Source organism: Tursiops truncatus, chromosome 3 (assembly GCF_011762595.2).
Source record: "Tursiops truncatus isolate mTurTru1 chromosome 3, mTurTru1.mat.Y, whole genome shotgun sequence".
NCBI lineage: Eukaryota > Metazoa > Chordata > Mammalia > Artiodactyla > Delphinidae > Tursiops > Tursiops truncatus.
The window spans coordinates 80,101,767-80,119,655 of record NC_047036.1 but is presented as its reverse complement, the minus strand read 5'-3'; positions in this window follow the sequence as shown (position 1 = coordinate 80,119,655).

Here is a 17,889-nt window from a genome sequence, read left to right as displayed (position 1 = left end):
GTTATTTTAAACATGAATTCAATACTTATTCACCGTTAAGAACTGAACTTCCCAATACTGGAATGAAATTAAAGCAACAGGCACAGCAAATAAGCTAATGACAAAAAAAGACAAATGGACTGCCTTGAAAACTGCAGTAACTTTGGCTGTGAAAATGAAAAACTACACTGTGAAAGGAACTGCAGGTTAATTGAAAATTTTTGTTCAGCTCTTACGTGTGAATGTTGGAAGAACACCACTAGTATTTGCAGAATTAGAGTAGATGGGAAGAAAGGGGGCGGCGGTATGGACCTACTTAATATACATGCCTAATGACTTGCCATTCTCCCCACCTGTGCCACTCCTTCCCAGATGATGATACAGGTAGAGAGCAAAATTAAATCTAGGAATCACGCCCAGAGCCAATGCAGACTGTTGTGTTCCCTGCTTAAAGAATGTTAACGGGAAATTGGGTGGATAGCATTTCGTAAGTAGACATAAGGGGCTCTTTGAATGAATGTGTGGAGAGTTATGTAGTTCAGGCACCCTTTGTTTTCTATCATCTCTTTTTGTATTGCCCTCTGTAGTATTTCAATAAGGAAAGCATAGACTTTTTCCAAAATTGGAAGTCTGTAGTGATTGGAGGTGGCACTTAGATGGGTGGACAGTGGTACTACAGAAAAATGTTAAAAGCTGCTGTTTCAATTAGCAATTGCTGTAAAACTAACTGCCTCCGAATTTACTGGATTAAAATAACCACCATTTCTTTGCCCAAATTCTATGCATTGGCCATATGCACAGGCTCATCTGGAAGACCTCATCTCAGTTCTGTGTGCTAAGGAATAGGCTCTACTCACGCACTCAGAGTCAACTGGCAGGTTGGTTCAGGGCCAGCAAGCCCCACATGGCTTCCCTTATTTATGAACTCAGCTAGAACTCCTGGCCAGGGTGCTTCTGCTCTCTTCCACAAAACTTTTCCAGCAAAATATAGTAGACTTCTTGACTTGGTGGCTGAGTTTCAAGAGAGCAAGCCCCAGTGTGCAAGTACTTACCAGGCCTCTGGTTGAATCATGTTTTCCATGCACATTTGGCCAAAGCAGGCAGCAAAAGCAAGCCCAGAGTCAATGTGTAAAGAGATTACATCAGGGTATGAATACTATTACCACAAAAGGAGAAGGCTCTGTAGAGGGGCTTTTAGCAGTGCGGTCAAATAGCCTCAAAGAAACATGATACAACTTTTGGAACTAGATAAAGGCTACAGTTGCAGAACACTGTGAATGTACTACATGCCAGTAATTACACACTTTAAAATGGTTAATTTTATGTTATATGAATTTTACCTCAATAAAAGGGGTGGGGGAAAGGGACCCTAAGATGTTTCTTCAATTAAGAGAACACAGGGCTTCCCTGGTGGCGCAGTGGTTGAGAGTCAGCCTGCCAATGCAGGGGGTGCAGGCTCGTGCCCCGGTCGGGGAAGATCCCACATGCCACGGAGTGGCTGGGCCCGTGAGCCATGGCCGCTGGTCCTGCGCATCCGGAGCCTGTGCTCCACAACGGGAGAGGCCACAGCAGTGAGAGGCCTGCGAACCGCCAAAAAAAAAAAAAGGGCACACTTTGAACATACACTTAATTCCCTTACCTTCCCAAATCTCATCTGGCAGGGATCTCCAGAATGAGGGCTTTATACCACTGCATCTAAAAGTCAAAACTAACATCAAAACAACAAACGACCTGATTGAAAAAATGGGCAGAAGACCCGAATAGACATCTTTCCAAAGAGGAAATGCAGATGGCTAACAGGCACATGAAAAGATGCTCAACATGGCTAATCATCAGGGAAATGCAAACCACAATGAGCTATCACCTCACACCTGTCAGAACGGCTATCATCAAAAAACACAAATAACAAATGCAGAGCAAAGGGAACTCTTGTACACTGTTGGTGGGAATTTCAGTTGGTGCATCCACTGTGGAATACAGTATGGAGGCTTCTCAATAAACTAAAAATGGAACTACCATATGACCCAGCAATTCCAATCCTGGGTATATATATGAAAGGAACAAAAATACTAATTTGAAAATACATCTGCATCCCAATGTTCATAGCAGCAATTTACAATTGTAAATTTACAAATTTACAATTGCCAAAATATGGAAGCAACGTAAGTATCCTTCAACACATGAATGGATAAAGAAGATGTGGTATATATATATACAATGGGATACTAGTCAGTCATAAAAAGAAAGAAATTTTGTCATTTACAACAATGTGGATGGGTTTGGAGGGTATTATGCTAAGTGAAATAATTCAGACAGAGAAACACAAATAGCACATGGTATCACGTATATGTGGAATCTAAAAAATACAACAAAAAAGAAAGAGACTCACAGATATAGAAAACAAATTAGTTACCAGAGGGGAGAGGAAAGGCGGGAGGGGCAATATAGCAGTAGAGGATTAAGAGGTACAAACTATTACGTAAAGAATACAAGGATACATCGTACAACACAGGGAAATTAGCCATTATTTTACAGTAACTGTAAATGGAGTATATCCTTCAAAAATTGTGAATCACTATATTGTACACCTGTAAATTATATACTATTGTACATCAACTATACTTCAATAAAAATAAATAAATAAAAGTCAAAGCTACCTTGACACACACTTTCCATTGACCCAGAGTCCACAATCAGGTCTTCCATTCAAAAAGAGACTAATTGTGGAAACTGACAAACTGCAAAGAAAACACCAATAACCCACACTCATCACTCTAGTCCTTATATAAAAATATAAACAAATAATCAAGAATTATCAATATTTTGAGTAAAGATCTAACAACATAAAAGAAAAGGGACTAAGATACATTTAAAAGAAACAGATAATGCAAATTAAAAAAAAGAATTTAAAAATGCAAATCTGTATTCTCAGCAAGGCAATCTCCAAAAAGAAATAATTATATAACTAAGTTAGAGATATTGGATATTTTAAATTTGACTGGATATTTTAAATTTGACTGGAAAAAATACAATAAAATGGACACAAGTGAAGAGTAAATTAGTAATGTGTAAGTTAAAGCAAAAACAAAGTTTTGGACAAATGCAGGATAATAATTACATGTTTTATTTGACTTTTTTCTCACAATAATTTATGAAATGGATAATAAGAAACTTAGGCACAGATAGTTTTTTTAAACCTGCCTAAAGTCACCCAGTTAACTATATGTTAAAATGAGAATCTGAAACTTAATAATGTTGCTACTCCAAAGATTACCTTCTCAACTACTTCACTATTCTGCCTTTTCTGAAAGAAACAAAAAAATAGATTCAGAGAAATCAAAAATCTATTTTATTAGAAACTCTAGAAAGAAAAGAAGGAATGAAATACTCAAACATAACAGAATAAAATTTGTCATTGTTAAAGATAAATCCCCAAATATCTCAAGTAATGAGACTTTCAAGAACCAATCAGGACTTTTTTTTTTTTCTTAAAAAGACATATCTAAATCTTCCTGATGAATTTCAAAACTCCAAGAAAATGAGAGAATTTTAAATCACAAAGATAAGTGGAAAAAGTTTACAGTATTTTAAGTAAAAATAGTTGAAAACACCAGGGACTGATATCACTTGAATAAATTTAGCAAGGTTTACTAATCTAGAGATGACTGGGAGGTTGAGAAGCTGAGCAGAACTTCTGAAAATCTCATAGGGCTGGGAGACCAAAATCACAAGCTGACATCCACCAGGGAGGTGGGGACCATGGCAGATGTCTATTTGTTTGTTTTCTTTTTTGAGGTAGTAGGGATCCTGAAGGGCTAAACTTTAAGGATATTGGTGAACCAGAAAGAGTTCAGCTCTTACAAGGACTGAAGCTTATCTTCCATCGACTCAGTCCCTCATTGAATTAAAGGTGATTTATTTACCTCCAACCTAACTACCTGACAAAAGCAAAAGTAAATTATCTCCAATGAATAACATCATCCTGAGCCTCAAAATTAACTCTATGATTTTTTTATCTACAATATCTCTTATTCAATAAAAGAATCAGTTATGAAAAAAGGACAAGGATTACTCAAAATGCAACAGAAAGATGATAATAAAAACAGATTCACAGGAGAGCTGGAGATTAGATTTGTTAGACATATAATTAAACTTACAATTTATTCAGGAATGCAAATAATGTGTAGAATTAAGACAGACAACTAAAAACTACATTTAAAAAAATCAAGTGGAAGTGGAGATGTACTTAAAAATTCAGTAGATGTGTTTAAGACACAACTAAAAAGTGAACTATTGATCCTGAAAATAGTAATATTAAATGGTTTAAATAAAATAGTAATATTTAAAGGGATAAGTGCAAGGACTTTTCCAAAACTGACCAAAGAAATCGAGCCATGGATCCAAGAAATACCAGCCTACTGTTCCTCACCAGCAAGATAATATCTGAATGTATGTCATGTGAGACCACTGAAAGCATAACTATGCCCCACCCCCCAGCATTAATGGAGCAGCTCTAGATGTAGCCTTAGTTGGATGGATCTATGCTGCTTGCTGACCTCTCACCTGAACCAGGACACCTCAGTAATTTCAGAGATAGACACATAATGCATTCTGTGATGCTGGGAAGTAGTAACCTCTACACTAAGCATAAGGAAAAAACGTCCCCCCCAAAATAAAAAATTTAAAATACCTTGTTTTTCACATTCAACCTCTCCAGGCCATCACGGCCTGACTCAAGAACTTCCTTGAACTTAATGCTATATAATAGGAACAGAGGTCTGTTTCCCTGACACCTCTAGGATTCATGCTAACCAGAATTCAAACCTTATCTTATAGTTGCCTACAAGTGAATGAGAATCCGGCTGAATCAGACAACCCATTTGCCCCAGAGATCTCCTTGCTATGTTAATGGGAGTTAAAGGCTTGTAAATATTTTCAGAAAATCTCAACTTTGATCACGTACTCTATTTTCTATTAATATTTTTTAGTTTAAATTTTATTATTTAAAAATTTCTATTCCTTTTTTATATTCCTTACATAGTTTTTTTCTATTTGATTCTTTTCTTTTCCTTTTTTTCCCTCTGTTACATTGCTTTTGCTGTACCACTTGCAAATAGTCTATAGGCAGAGGCTTTTTCAATACTTTTAAACCTCGTATTTTCAGTGAGAATTTACCACATTTGCATTTATAGTTTGGACTATCACAAAAACCTGATTTTGTTTACTGTTGCTATGATCATTTTCATTTGGTTGTTTACTTTTCTCTTGAGATAATTTTTCAAGGTCACCAAGCATTTTTGTTTATCTTAACATATTTTTGGCAGAGGAAACCCTATCCTGACCTTAATTTTTTTTTTTTTTTTTTTTTTTTTTCGGTACGCGGGCCTCTCACTGTTGTGGCCTCTCCTGTTGCGGAGCACAGGCTCCAGATGCGCAGGCTCAGCGGCCATGGCTCACGGACCCAGCCGCTCCGCGGCATGTGGGATCTTCCTGGGCCGGGGCACAAACCCGTGTCCCCTGCATCAGCAGGCAGACTCTCAACCACTGCGCCACCAGGGAAGCCCCCTGACCTTAATTTGAACACGTATGTTGTGGGTAGAATTTCACTGGTTCTCCTTCTAATTTATTTGGATCCTATTTGGAAATTTTCTTCAGAGCTACAGTCGTAAGGTTTAACTTTGTAGGTTTAGATAGTATTTTTCCTGCTGAGCCTAGGGGTTTAAACAGTCGTGATTACGGATTTGGTGTGAAACTTGTTTGTATTTCTTGTATTTTGTTGAGGGAACTGGCCAGTGCACTGGCCAGTACATTTCTTACGTGCATGCCCTCAGGTTCTGCTTTGTTTCCCAATCAAGCATGAGCTGTCGAGACTTCATTTCAGATAGAAATGATTAATCCAAGGAAATTAGAGAAATTTTTTCTCTTCCCTACCAGCCAGAGGAGGGAAAATAAATAGGCAAAACTTACACGTTTTGACCAATATTGTTATAAATCAACAGAAAAGGAGGAGAATATCATATCAGATTACCTATTACCACCATAGTTTTTATATCTATCCCTGTTCCTTTTTATTTTGTTTTAAATGATCATTATCTAGATCATCTCATACATTCTTACTAGTCAGGTAAAAACAAAATGGCAACTTCTACTAGTTTTTTCCCCCAATATCTGGTGAGTGATGATTTACCTACAGTGTCAATAAAGAGCTTTTAATCTAGAGTGATAGTCTACACATTCTCACTCCTGTCAGTTAACTCCAAATTCTCTCATTAAGCTCTCCTTCAGTCCCTGTAGTTACAACCTGTCTCTTTCAATGTTATTAACTGACTTGGTCTTTAATCTCACCTGAGGTAACTTGTTCTCCTTCAGTTCATGTTGTCTCTATAGCATGTACCATGGTTAAGTGCTTTACCATAGAAACATGCCTATAGTTTTTCATCTACCTTTGGTTTTCTTCCCTAATTTGAGGGGCTGGAGGTGGACTGCACAGAACTTTAAAAATGTGATCAGAATCCCTATGGTTAAGTCCAGGCACATTTATAAGAGGAATGAGGAGCTGACTTAGCTACATGAAGTGTCATCAAGAGGATGCTGGTGATGATAAATAGTAAAGGAAGTGGTGGTACTATTGGGAGGATAGCTGAGATAGTAATATAGAGGCAGAGGCAACAGTGGTGGTGATTTTGGTGATGGTTGTGGTGAGAGCCATGTTGACATTATGATCAATAGTAAGTGACTTTAACTGCAATGATAAGGGCAATTATAGTGGTAGCTTGAAATGTGTTGGTGATGGCAGAGGTGGTAGTTGTGGGGTGATAATAATGGATCTGAACTCCTGAAAAATCTTTCCCTCCACCTATCAATTTACACCTGTCCTTCCTGAACCCTTTTCCCTAGTTCTGCCATCACAAGTTATTAGGAGTAAGGAGACTCACCAACCTCTCTCTTTAAAAAATAAACATTTTGGAGAAAAGGGAACCCTCTTGCACTGTTGGTGGAGATGTAAATTGATACAGCCACTATGGAGAACAGTATGGAGGTTACTTAAAAAACTAAAAATAGAATTACCATATGATCCAGCAATCCCACTACTGGGTATATACCCAGAGAAAACACTAATTCAAAAAGACACATGAACCCCAATGCTCACTGCAGCACTATTTACAATAGCCAGGTCATGGAAGCAACCTAAATGCCCATCAACAGATGAATGGATAAAGAAGATGTGGTACATATATACAATGGAATATTACTCAGCCATATAAAGTAATGAAATTGAGTCATTTGTTGAGACATGGATGGATCTAGAGACTGTCATACAGAGTGAAGTCAGAAAGAGAAAAACAAATATCGTATATTAATGCATGTATGTGGAACCTAGAAACATGGTACAGATGAACTGGTTTGCAGGGCAGAAGTTGAGACACAGATGTAGAGAACAAACGTATGGACACCAAGAGGGGAAAGCCGTGGGGGGCTGGGGATGGTGGTGTGCTGAATTGGGCGATTGGGATTGACATGTATACACTGATTTGTATAAAATTGATGACAAATAAGAACCTGCTGTATAAAATAAATAAATAAAATAAAATTCAAAAATTTAAATAAATAAATAAACATTTACTACCTAACCTCATTGTTATAGCAAAAGAAGGAAAGATGCACTCCTAGATTTTTATGTGGAACCTGGAAAGTATTAGTCTATAAAAACAATGATATATGTAAAATAAACATATAATAAATCCATTTTCTCAGCTATAGTGTAAGAATTCTAATAATACCTCTCATCTGATTGTGAGGGTTACATGAGAAAATATCTGTCAAACACACAGTAGGACTGCCATATAACATCTGAGAACATTTTTTTCCTCCTTTTTTCTCTTTTTCCTTTAACTTTGTGAGCCAATCTGGTATGCAAACTGTTATTTCAGTTTGAAACTCTTACTTCTATAGAAAAATCAGTTCCAGGTTTTAAGGTTTACAAATTAACTTTCAAAACACAACATGATTATAGAAAGGAAACTGGCAGGATGTGGCTTGAACAACTGTGTAAGAGATTTGTCCAGATGTCAGGGGAGTGATTCCAGGACAACTTCCCTCCCAACCCTTATTTTACAGTTTATTTTATAATTGTTCAAAAAGCAGCAGAAGAAAGGTCTGTTTTATTTTGTTTCGACCATGGTAGGGAGCACAATGCTTACTTGCTACAACAGTCAACAAGACATGGGTAAGAATGCTCAGGTTAGAAGCCATATCATCACAAAGAGAGCATTTTCCTGTAATGAGTAGTTAGGATCATACATTTTGTAGAGAGTACTGAGGGAGAGACATCTTCAAAACAATCCACAATAATAATTAAAAAATGTACTGAAGGGGAACTTGTAACAGTTGCAAATCCAAAAACTAAGGTATTTCTTCAAATAGAAAAAGGCAAGTGTGGTCTCCACGTCCAATTAGTTCTCCACACTGAAGCTAGAGAAATCTTCTCAAAAGAAACATCTGATCATTTCATCTGTTTTTGAATTCTTTTGATGGACACCCAATATTCTTAGAATGAAGGCAATATCCTTTAAGGTCCAGAATCATTTTGCCTCAACTCATCATCATCATCCCACCCTCACATCACACCATGTTTCCCCTTGCTGACTCCACTTCATCCACCTCAACTTTTTTCCTTCCTTCTCAGGTCATTTTTCCCACTGCTTGGAATATTCTTCTCTTCTCAGGATCCTCTTTCACACCAGAGTGGACCAGATCATTTCCTCAGGGAGGCCTTCCCTTAACTTCCTTACCTTGGCCAAAGCACGCTCTTTCAAGCTCTTGTGACTATTTTCCACATTTCACAATAGCAATTTTACATTTGTTTAAAATATGATTTGAATGCTGCCTTATCTTCCAAATTAAATTTTAAATTCTAAGAGGTCAGAGACTGTGGCCATTTTTTGCTTCCAGTACTTTCCCCAGTGCTAATACCTACTAGACAGATAAACTCTATCATCTGTTGAAACTGACCCTTCCCTATCAAATCAGGTGAGATGAAACACAAGTCACATCAAAAGTCATTAAAAACCAGAGGAAAGAGGAAATCAAATCCCTTAGTCATAAGGGCTAAAGTGTCTCACTATTATTGATCCTCATCTTTATTGAGGAAAAAATAAAATGCACAAGTTCATGATATAAACTTTAGAGTCGATAGCTGAATATATTTATAATTAGATTAATGAAAATATGTATGTCTATATATTTATATTTAAATTATCTTTCTGGGATAAAGTTTCCATTACTTTAAAATTTGGCGAGGGGATTGCTAGATCCAATCTATCCAAGTATTTCCACAAAAATACCTGGAACTGGTAGATTCTGAATCCTTAACTAAATATTACTGTTGAGTTTCTTTCCCCAAAAGAGAAAAATGAGGTAAATAATACCCCTAGAAAAATGTTGCTGTCTCAAGCAATAGTTCTTAACAGATGGGCCGTATCTGTGTTTGACTGACTATATAGCTATTCTTTATGCAATACTATGACAGAATTAGTGTTGTATATCCCCACTCACAGTGGTTTTTTTTTCTTTTTAAGAGAAATTATGGTTCCTGTTCTCACGACCTGCTTTCCCTCTCCATCTCACCCAACGCTATGACGAATATTCTAAAAAACAGACACAGACCACACAGAATGACTTCACAGACTACTTGCCAGGAAGAATCAAGATCCATATACATATCGAGTCCAGGCAGAGAATATATGAATGAGAGACACTATATAACTCCCCTTCTAATATACATGCAGCACTCACTCACTCTAGAAGCTAGAGGTTAAGTATATAAAGTGGTAGAAATCATCAGTCCAATGAATTTGTGCTTCTAATTGTCACTATTCATGTGACTCCACACGGGTGTTCGTACTTTATTCCTCTCCACTATGCTCAGGCTGCTTAGAACTTATCTTCTGCTCTGGTTCTGAGACACCTACCCTAACGCTCTGCATTAGAAGTGGGTTATGTTGCAAGGAAGGTTCAGAACACAGAGTAGCGCTGTCATATAATAACACACCAGAGTCAGATACAGTATCAGTTCCACTAAGAAGGGTTTGCCTGGAGGAATCAATGGTAATGGGAATCTAACTGCTAACTCTAGAATGATCCTATATATATTATTATCTAATAGTTAAAATGATGAAGCCCTAAACTTACAGAAGAGTGTGGAAACTGGTCCTTATCAGCTCCATCCCCAACCAGAGACACATGCACAGCTCCCTGTGAAAATCGCCTCTACCTAGGCTCCTATGCTTCAGGGGATCTGCCCATTCTCTGACTCCACTATCCTACCAACTTGTGCTGTTAGTGTGTCTCCAGATTTCATTACCTCATCTTGGGATATACATAACAGTGTCTGTGACATATAGAAAGATACATCAGTTGCACTATTCACTGGGCTTTCAATCTGAGTTCAGCTTCCGATACTGTCTTCTGAATTACCCTAGGCTCCCTTCCAACTTATTCCTGACACCCACAGGGGCAACATCTAAAAAAGATGTTTACCTTGTAATTTACCAAGACAAGAAATCATCTAAAAGCTATAATAAATTGTGCTAGTAAAAGTGAAAAAGGAGAGTGGTTAGGTCACAGTTTTTTGTGTGTGGTTTTGTCCTTTGTTTTATTTGAACTCTAAATAAATGTTTGCTCTTAGAAAGTAATTTCTGGCCATTCTGATTTTTGTGCAAGTGTTTTAACAAAAGCTCTGAAAAAGCCTTAAGAGGTAGGGATGAATATTGAGATTATACAGCATGACCCATAAGTGATTCCTGCCTTTTGCAGTCAAAAGCTGATGGTAAAAGTCACAGAAACAGTTTATACTTAACTGATCTTTATACGAGAAGAAACAGATGTCCATGATAGAGGTGAACCATGATAGAGTTAGGAGACATTACACCAGTTTTTCTTCTTTTAGGTGTTTGACTTCTAAATTCCCACTTACAATATATTGGAGACAAAGCCAGCAAAGGATTTGGATGGTATCTGGCAAACTGTAAAGTTTTTATCTTGGAGTAGTTTTCTTTATTCAAATACTATATAAAACTCATGACAGCTAATTATAGATATTTGGGTAAAAATGTCCCCTCAGTGTGGCAACTCACCTGCTTTAATATAGCAAAAGAAAGTCTAATTCTTTGTAAAGAAAACAAATGTATTCTTGTGTACCCTTCTCAGAAGCACATGAGCCAAGGCATCATAATGGCTGCATATATGAAGCACCAGCAGCCCAGACAGCAAGTCCCAAAGTAGCTTGGAAGAGCCTTCAGCAAAGTTACATGTGAGCTTCTGTGTCCTAGACAACCACTCCTCCTCCTTCCCAAGCCCAGGCCTCCCCCTCCACCAGCGGCAGCCTCCTTAGAGTATCTAGCCCCTCTTTAATTTTCCAGGGTAGGAACATTTAAAAACTAGAGGAATTGAAGGAATATTTGTTTAAGAACACAGACTAATTCATGGAATCACAAAAGAGCTGAAATATCAGGCCATAGGAAACAGGAACCAAAGCAAATACAGTGGCAGAAATTCAGACTGTCCCTTTAGATTGCTGCCTGGGATGGCTTAGCTGGGGCTACAGGCTGCCCTGTCATCCTTGGGGAGTGAGAGAACCGTGTGTGATAGACTAAAAAACCACACTGGAGGGCTGCCCTGGTGGCGCAGTGGTTGACAGTCCGCCTGCCGATGCAGGGGACACGGTTTTGTGCCCCGGTCTGGGAAGATTCCACATGCCGCAGAGCGGCTGAGCCCGTGAGCCATGGCCGCTGAGCCGTCCGGAGCCTGTGCTCCGCAACGGGAGAGGCCACAACAGTGAGAGGCCTGCGTACCGCAAAAAAAAAAAAAAAAAAACAAAAAACAAAAAACCACACTGGAGTAGGAGAGAAAGTGGGTCTCCCAGTGGAAGAGATGCTGGCGTGGCAAACACTGTCTAGTACACTGCTCTGTGATGTAAGTAAAGATTTTAAAAGATAAAAACTGGCCAACATTTACCCCATACATGCTCAATTTGATACCTGTAACTCCATCCTGTAAAAGCAAACTTCTTCCTCAAAAGTTGATTTCCAAGAATCTTAAGGTAATTGTAAATATTACCCTACTATCTGTAGTACTCTGTTGTTTAAAAATGTTAATTGTAGTATCTTGAGGACACTATAGGAAAACTTATAAATAAGAATAGTAAATCCCTTAATAGGTAGTCAAATAAAATGATATTTAATAAGATGAAATGCATCCATTTTATCATCTATCAGGGACATTAAATTTGAGGGGAAAACCACACTTAGCCATGACCTTAAAGTTCTATTTCTCTAATCTTCTTATATTATGTTACCTTTACTCTTTAATTGTATTTATTTTTATAAAGTGAATTGAGCACCTAAATCATCGACCTTGATAAATACGAAATGGGATATATTTGTGAACTAATCTTTTTTTCATTGTTGTTAGTCATTCTCGTAATCTAAAAATTATGTAAATAAAATTATTTATGTAAATAAAATTATTTTTAGCAAATTATAAATACCTGTGCTTCTCTGGTTATTGAATTGCCAAGAGTTGAGCTTGAAGGAAGTGGTATACTACTTTACCCTACTTTTCGCACTGAATCTCAGCTTTCAGTACCCCAATTCAGAAACAATTTTTTAAAAGAAAGCTGACAGATTCTTTTTCCCTTAAGAAGAAAAGTAAAATCTATTAATTGTAGCTAGAAAAAAGAGTAAACCTGGTTTAATTTCAGTTACACCTAAAAAAAATGTAAGTGTTTCTTCTTAGGTGGCTTAGGCCATGGTACCTGACAGAAGGCCTGAAAACCAGCTCAGGAAAACTAGAAGGAGACATGGAAGAAAGAGATAATGTGGTTCACATTTGATTGAATGAAAGACAGATCTCCCGAGAAATTCCACTTGAATGGTCCTAGAAGCCATTATTTTCACACATCTTTACAAAACTATGGGATTTTCTCCACCAGAAATATGGCTTAAGTATGATTAGGCAAGTCAATCTTATCAGCAATACCTTCAGCTATCACACTCAAAACATACCTTGCCTGTGTCCTATGACAGTTTAAAACATAAGAATTTTTCTTGTTTTATAAAGACTTTTCTTGTTTTCTTTGCTTTTATGCACACCTGCCGGGAGCCTTTTTCTGACATACTTAAGAAACACATAGTCATAATTTAGCAGATATCTGGAAGTATATTTTTATTCTTTTAATTCTGTCAAACATCAAAAAATACAAATGAAATATACACTAAACATTTTTAAAGCAGCTCCTTCGTTAGACATAAAAACTTTTCATTAATAATCATAACTTCTGCCCTATAACTTGCATGTGTTAATTAAAATTTTTTAAAAAGGTGTACCTTCATGATAATGCCTTTTTCTAGTATGTCTAGTATATTAAGCAACTTTTTTGCTTAGTACTACTAAACAGTTCCAAATAGTTTGCTATTAATATTGTTCTTGTCCTTGATCAAACTTTTTACTTCCTTTCTATGAAACTGATACATTCCAACAAAATATATATTTTTTTAACGCCAGAGTTTTGGGGATAACTCTGGTTTAAAGAAATGAGCAAAGACAGAAAGATAAAAGACATTTTGTGGCAACGGCTTATATTTACATACCATTACAGTATATTCCAAGGAAATGTCAAAAATGCTATTGTTCTAGACAGCAGGAAGTAACCAAGCTCCTATCAACAGCAAACTTAAAGTTGGATATCTATTGTCTCTGGGCCAAACTCTCATCTTTAGCAATCCCTGTTGACTGACTTAACAAGGTTAATTTAGTCACCCATTTATTCACTCATTCATTCAGCAAAGAAATATTTATTGAAGGCATATTATGTGTCAACACCAAAATTCCCCTAAGATTACCATCTTATACCATCTTTGATTACTGTCAAAGTATGACAGTCTGCATGATAAATAAAATAAATAAAAAATAAATGAGATACCTAAGTGGAGCAGAGAACAGACAAGTTAACTCTGCAGACAACAAAGCATTTAAAAGCAGACCATTATCCGCACCTACAATGGCTTGGGTGAAACCATAGGCAATCACACTGAAAAAAGAAGTAAAGACCACATCAAGAAGTTCTTTGCAACACAAAGGAATAAAAACTGCTTGAGATATGAGGACTTATTAAAGCAATCAAGGTGGCTGATGGTATATCATAGCTGCATTTCAGAAAGGAAAAACACTCTGGGGTATGATGGAGCAGGAGAAAGATTTAAGGCTGGGGGAAATCATTAAAGTTGACAAGACAATAATGCTGAAGGTATAAATTAAGGCAGTGTACCAATAGCCTTAGATATGATCACCGACCCCCATTCATACAAAATTTAGGCACTGACTTACTGTTGTCCACTCCATCACTGCTTTTTGGGAAACTCGGCATCAGGAAAATGACTCATACAACACTCTGAGCCCTTGGACTTTTGAACTATTCATCTCCATAATTTTGCGTCTTTGCAACTACGCAGGTCCAAGGTCTGCATTTACCTGTATAACTGGGCTGCCTCTGATTTCTTATTTTCTCACTCTCTGAACACCATTGCTGGGCTCCTTGATTTCCTTCTCTAGTAGTATTTCTACAGTCAGCGCTTTGATCCCCTGAAAACCATGAATCCATTGATTTTATATAGAGGGTTCTGTTCCTATAAACCTCTTTAAAACATCCTTCATTCATTCTTCCATACACAAATTCCAAACTTGCACGAGATCAATTTTCTTACACTTCCAAGTCTGGTTCTGAGCACTTCAATGTTTCTGAATAAAACATGCCTATACACTGATTATTTACCACTTAAATACACCTGCCTATTTAGCCAATATTTATTGAGTGTCTACTATATGCTGGATACTGCTCTAGGCTTGGGGGATTCAGAAATGAACCAGACAAAAGCCATGTCTTGCTGGTTTTTCATTCTAGTGAATGAAATCCATAAACAAAAGAGGCAGAGAAAAAAGTCAACATTTATGTAAAACAACTTCAGTTGGCAATAAATATTAAAAATTCAGATCAAGGTAAATGGATAGAGATTAGGATGGAAAGGCAATTGTATGGGGTGGTCAAGGGAAGTCTTTCTGAAGAGACGAAATCAGGGCTAACAATTGAATGATGTAAGAAGCAAAGAGCAAACCCCGTGTAGATCTAAGAAAAAAGTCAGCCTGGAAATGGCTCCTGCTTCACTCAGAGTTGAAATCCACAGCCTACAAGGCCTTACAATGGCCTTCACGGTCCTAAAGCAAGGAAGGTCCCTGTCACCTCTCTGACCTGATATTCTTTTACTCTCCTATTGGCTCTCTCTGTTCTAGCCACACAGGCCTGCTGGGCTTGCATAGGGCAGGCACGCTGCCATGGTGGAGGCTGTATACTGGCTTTGAAGTGGCTCTTCCCTCTACCTAGAACACTCTTCCCCAGACATCTGCATGGCTAACGCCCTCAGTGAGGCCTACTTACAACCATGCCTAGCACATATTAAGTGTGGACTATTGTTTTTTTTTAAAAAAAAAAACTTAATTTTGGTTTCCATCCAACTACTTTAGTGGGGAAGTTTAACCTTGGCCTTTTAAGGAGTCCCCAGCCTTACTCCTATGACAATGGAGGCATGCATAGGGGACTTCCTTTGCCCACATACTTTCTAATTAAAAACTAAAATAAACAAACACTATACTAGCAAATAACACACCTGCAGTGTGCTTTTAGTCTGCAGATCAAAATTTTGAGGTTTCTGATTTAAGGGCTTAGTGCTTGGAAAACCATAAGCATATCACATTGCTCTTTTAAGGCAATGAACATAGTATCTACGTACTGTTGGAAGGGGAGTGATGGAAAAGGAGAAAATACAGGAAGAAAACAGTGAAAAAAAAAGAAATGGTTTAATATCTCAATATTATTGTAGATTTTACAAACTGTTTCAAGTACCAAAGGATTTCTCTAAAAGTTCTTTGAAATGTTTGTGTATCAGTAAAAGACTGGTAAAAAGGATTTTGCATTTCATGAGGAAAATTTCAACTACCTGCTTCCTATTATTTTTCATTAATAGTAGTACAGTTAGAGCAGTGCTTCTCCAACTTTAATGTACAGTGAATCACCTGGGGATCTTGTTAAAAAGCAGAATTTAAGTAGTTAAGGTGTGGTGCCTGTGGTTTCACATTTCTAACACACTCTCAGTAGATGCTGATGCTTCTGGTGCTAGGATGATTAATTCGAGTTTGGTTTAGATTATGTCTTTCTTACAAGAGTCCGTACAATTGTTCTCTATGAGGTGTCTTGATGTGTGCAGGTTAAAACTTATTTCAAAGAGTAATCAAACAATTAAGAAGTTGAATTGTTTGCACTTGCTTTACTCAGGGAATCAGTAGCAGCATAACACATCTGCAATCTTAGTTAATGGTCCTTGGTATTGCACACCAGATTATTCATTTCCAAATTCTTAAGGACACATAGAACTGAAATTTTTGTTGTATACTTTAAAGAAAAACTTTATTGTATATTTTTAAGAGAAAATGTTTAAATCTTGTATGATATAAAAATTGATTAGTGAGAGAAAATATTTCCTCTCACATATACAGGGACACACACACACTTTTTAATGGAACAAACAAGGTAAATTGTCTTTAAATACCTTGAAAACATCCGGAATATTTTAATTTTATACATTCAAATGTTAGTGAAATATGATATGAAAATTGAAATGAAACAGAAATAGATCTTTTTAAATGAGGTTTTTAAAAAAAAAACATTGGTTTCAACATATTGACAAAGCTATCAAAGAAATATTGAAATAAAATTTACCTCAAAGAAATTTCATGAAAATATGTGATTACATTATAACCTCATAAGTGCAGAAACTTCAGAACACACATACCTGGTTTTAAAGAAAAGTGCTCTTATCAGTTTTTTATCCTAAGTTTTATTTAATCAATTCCATGAAAGAGACCATTTTGACCCTCTTACTTTCTCCCTCTTATATGACCTCTGGAGATACAGAATTACTCCCACAAGGATTGACCTCCAAGTATACTTGGGGAAAAAAAACCCACCTCCACTCTGCAAGGAAAATATTTTCTAATAAAATTAAACGTAACTTGAACAAATCTTTACCATCAAGACGCTGCTTATCATTAGTAAGCTGCTAGAATAAAGTAGAAAATACGATTTTTTCCTATGTCCCAAACCATAGTACTCTCTTTTCAGAAACTCCGCTGGGAATTTCAAGTCACTTATCTTAAATATCACATAAAGAATCTAGAGAAAGTCCACCAAGTAAAAAGGGAATGTAAGATGAAGGTATAAAATCCTCAGAGCCCATAGATTCACAGCAATAACAATACAATTAACATATTCCTGCTTCTTGTTTATTTAATCACAGCCATAGTAAAATTATAAATAGGAGGCACCCCCCTGGCATTTGAAAGAGACAAACATAGGAAAGTACTTCCCACTTTACAGAGCAATTAGTAGATTTACTGGACCTATCACCTTAGTATGGAATATAGGATAACATTTTTTTTAATTAAAAATAAGATTTATATAAATTCCTCTGTGAAAACTCTATAATAAGAAAATTTTTTATTTTGTAAAGATTATGATCAGAGATAGAAACCATGCCTTACACCAACACATCTTTTATTGCCATGGCCAAAGAGAGAGTGCATTCACAAAATATTTGCTCACTGAAACATACTGTCCACCCAGGGTGACAAGTATTACACATTTTTATTTACATAAAACAAGATAAAATAATTGTAGCAGTTTGTATTATCTTAATGCACCTCTTCATAGGCAGAAGGAATAAACATCTTCATACCAGCTAAGAGTTGGCCCAGGTTATAAATTTGAGAGAAGTTGATTTCTTTGCTCTTTACTTGAATCTT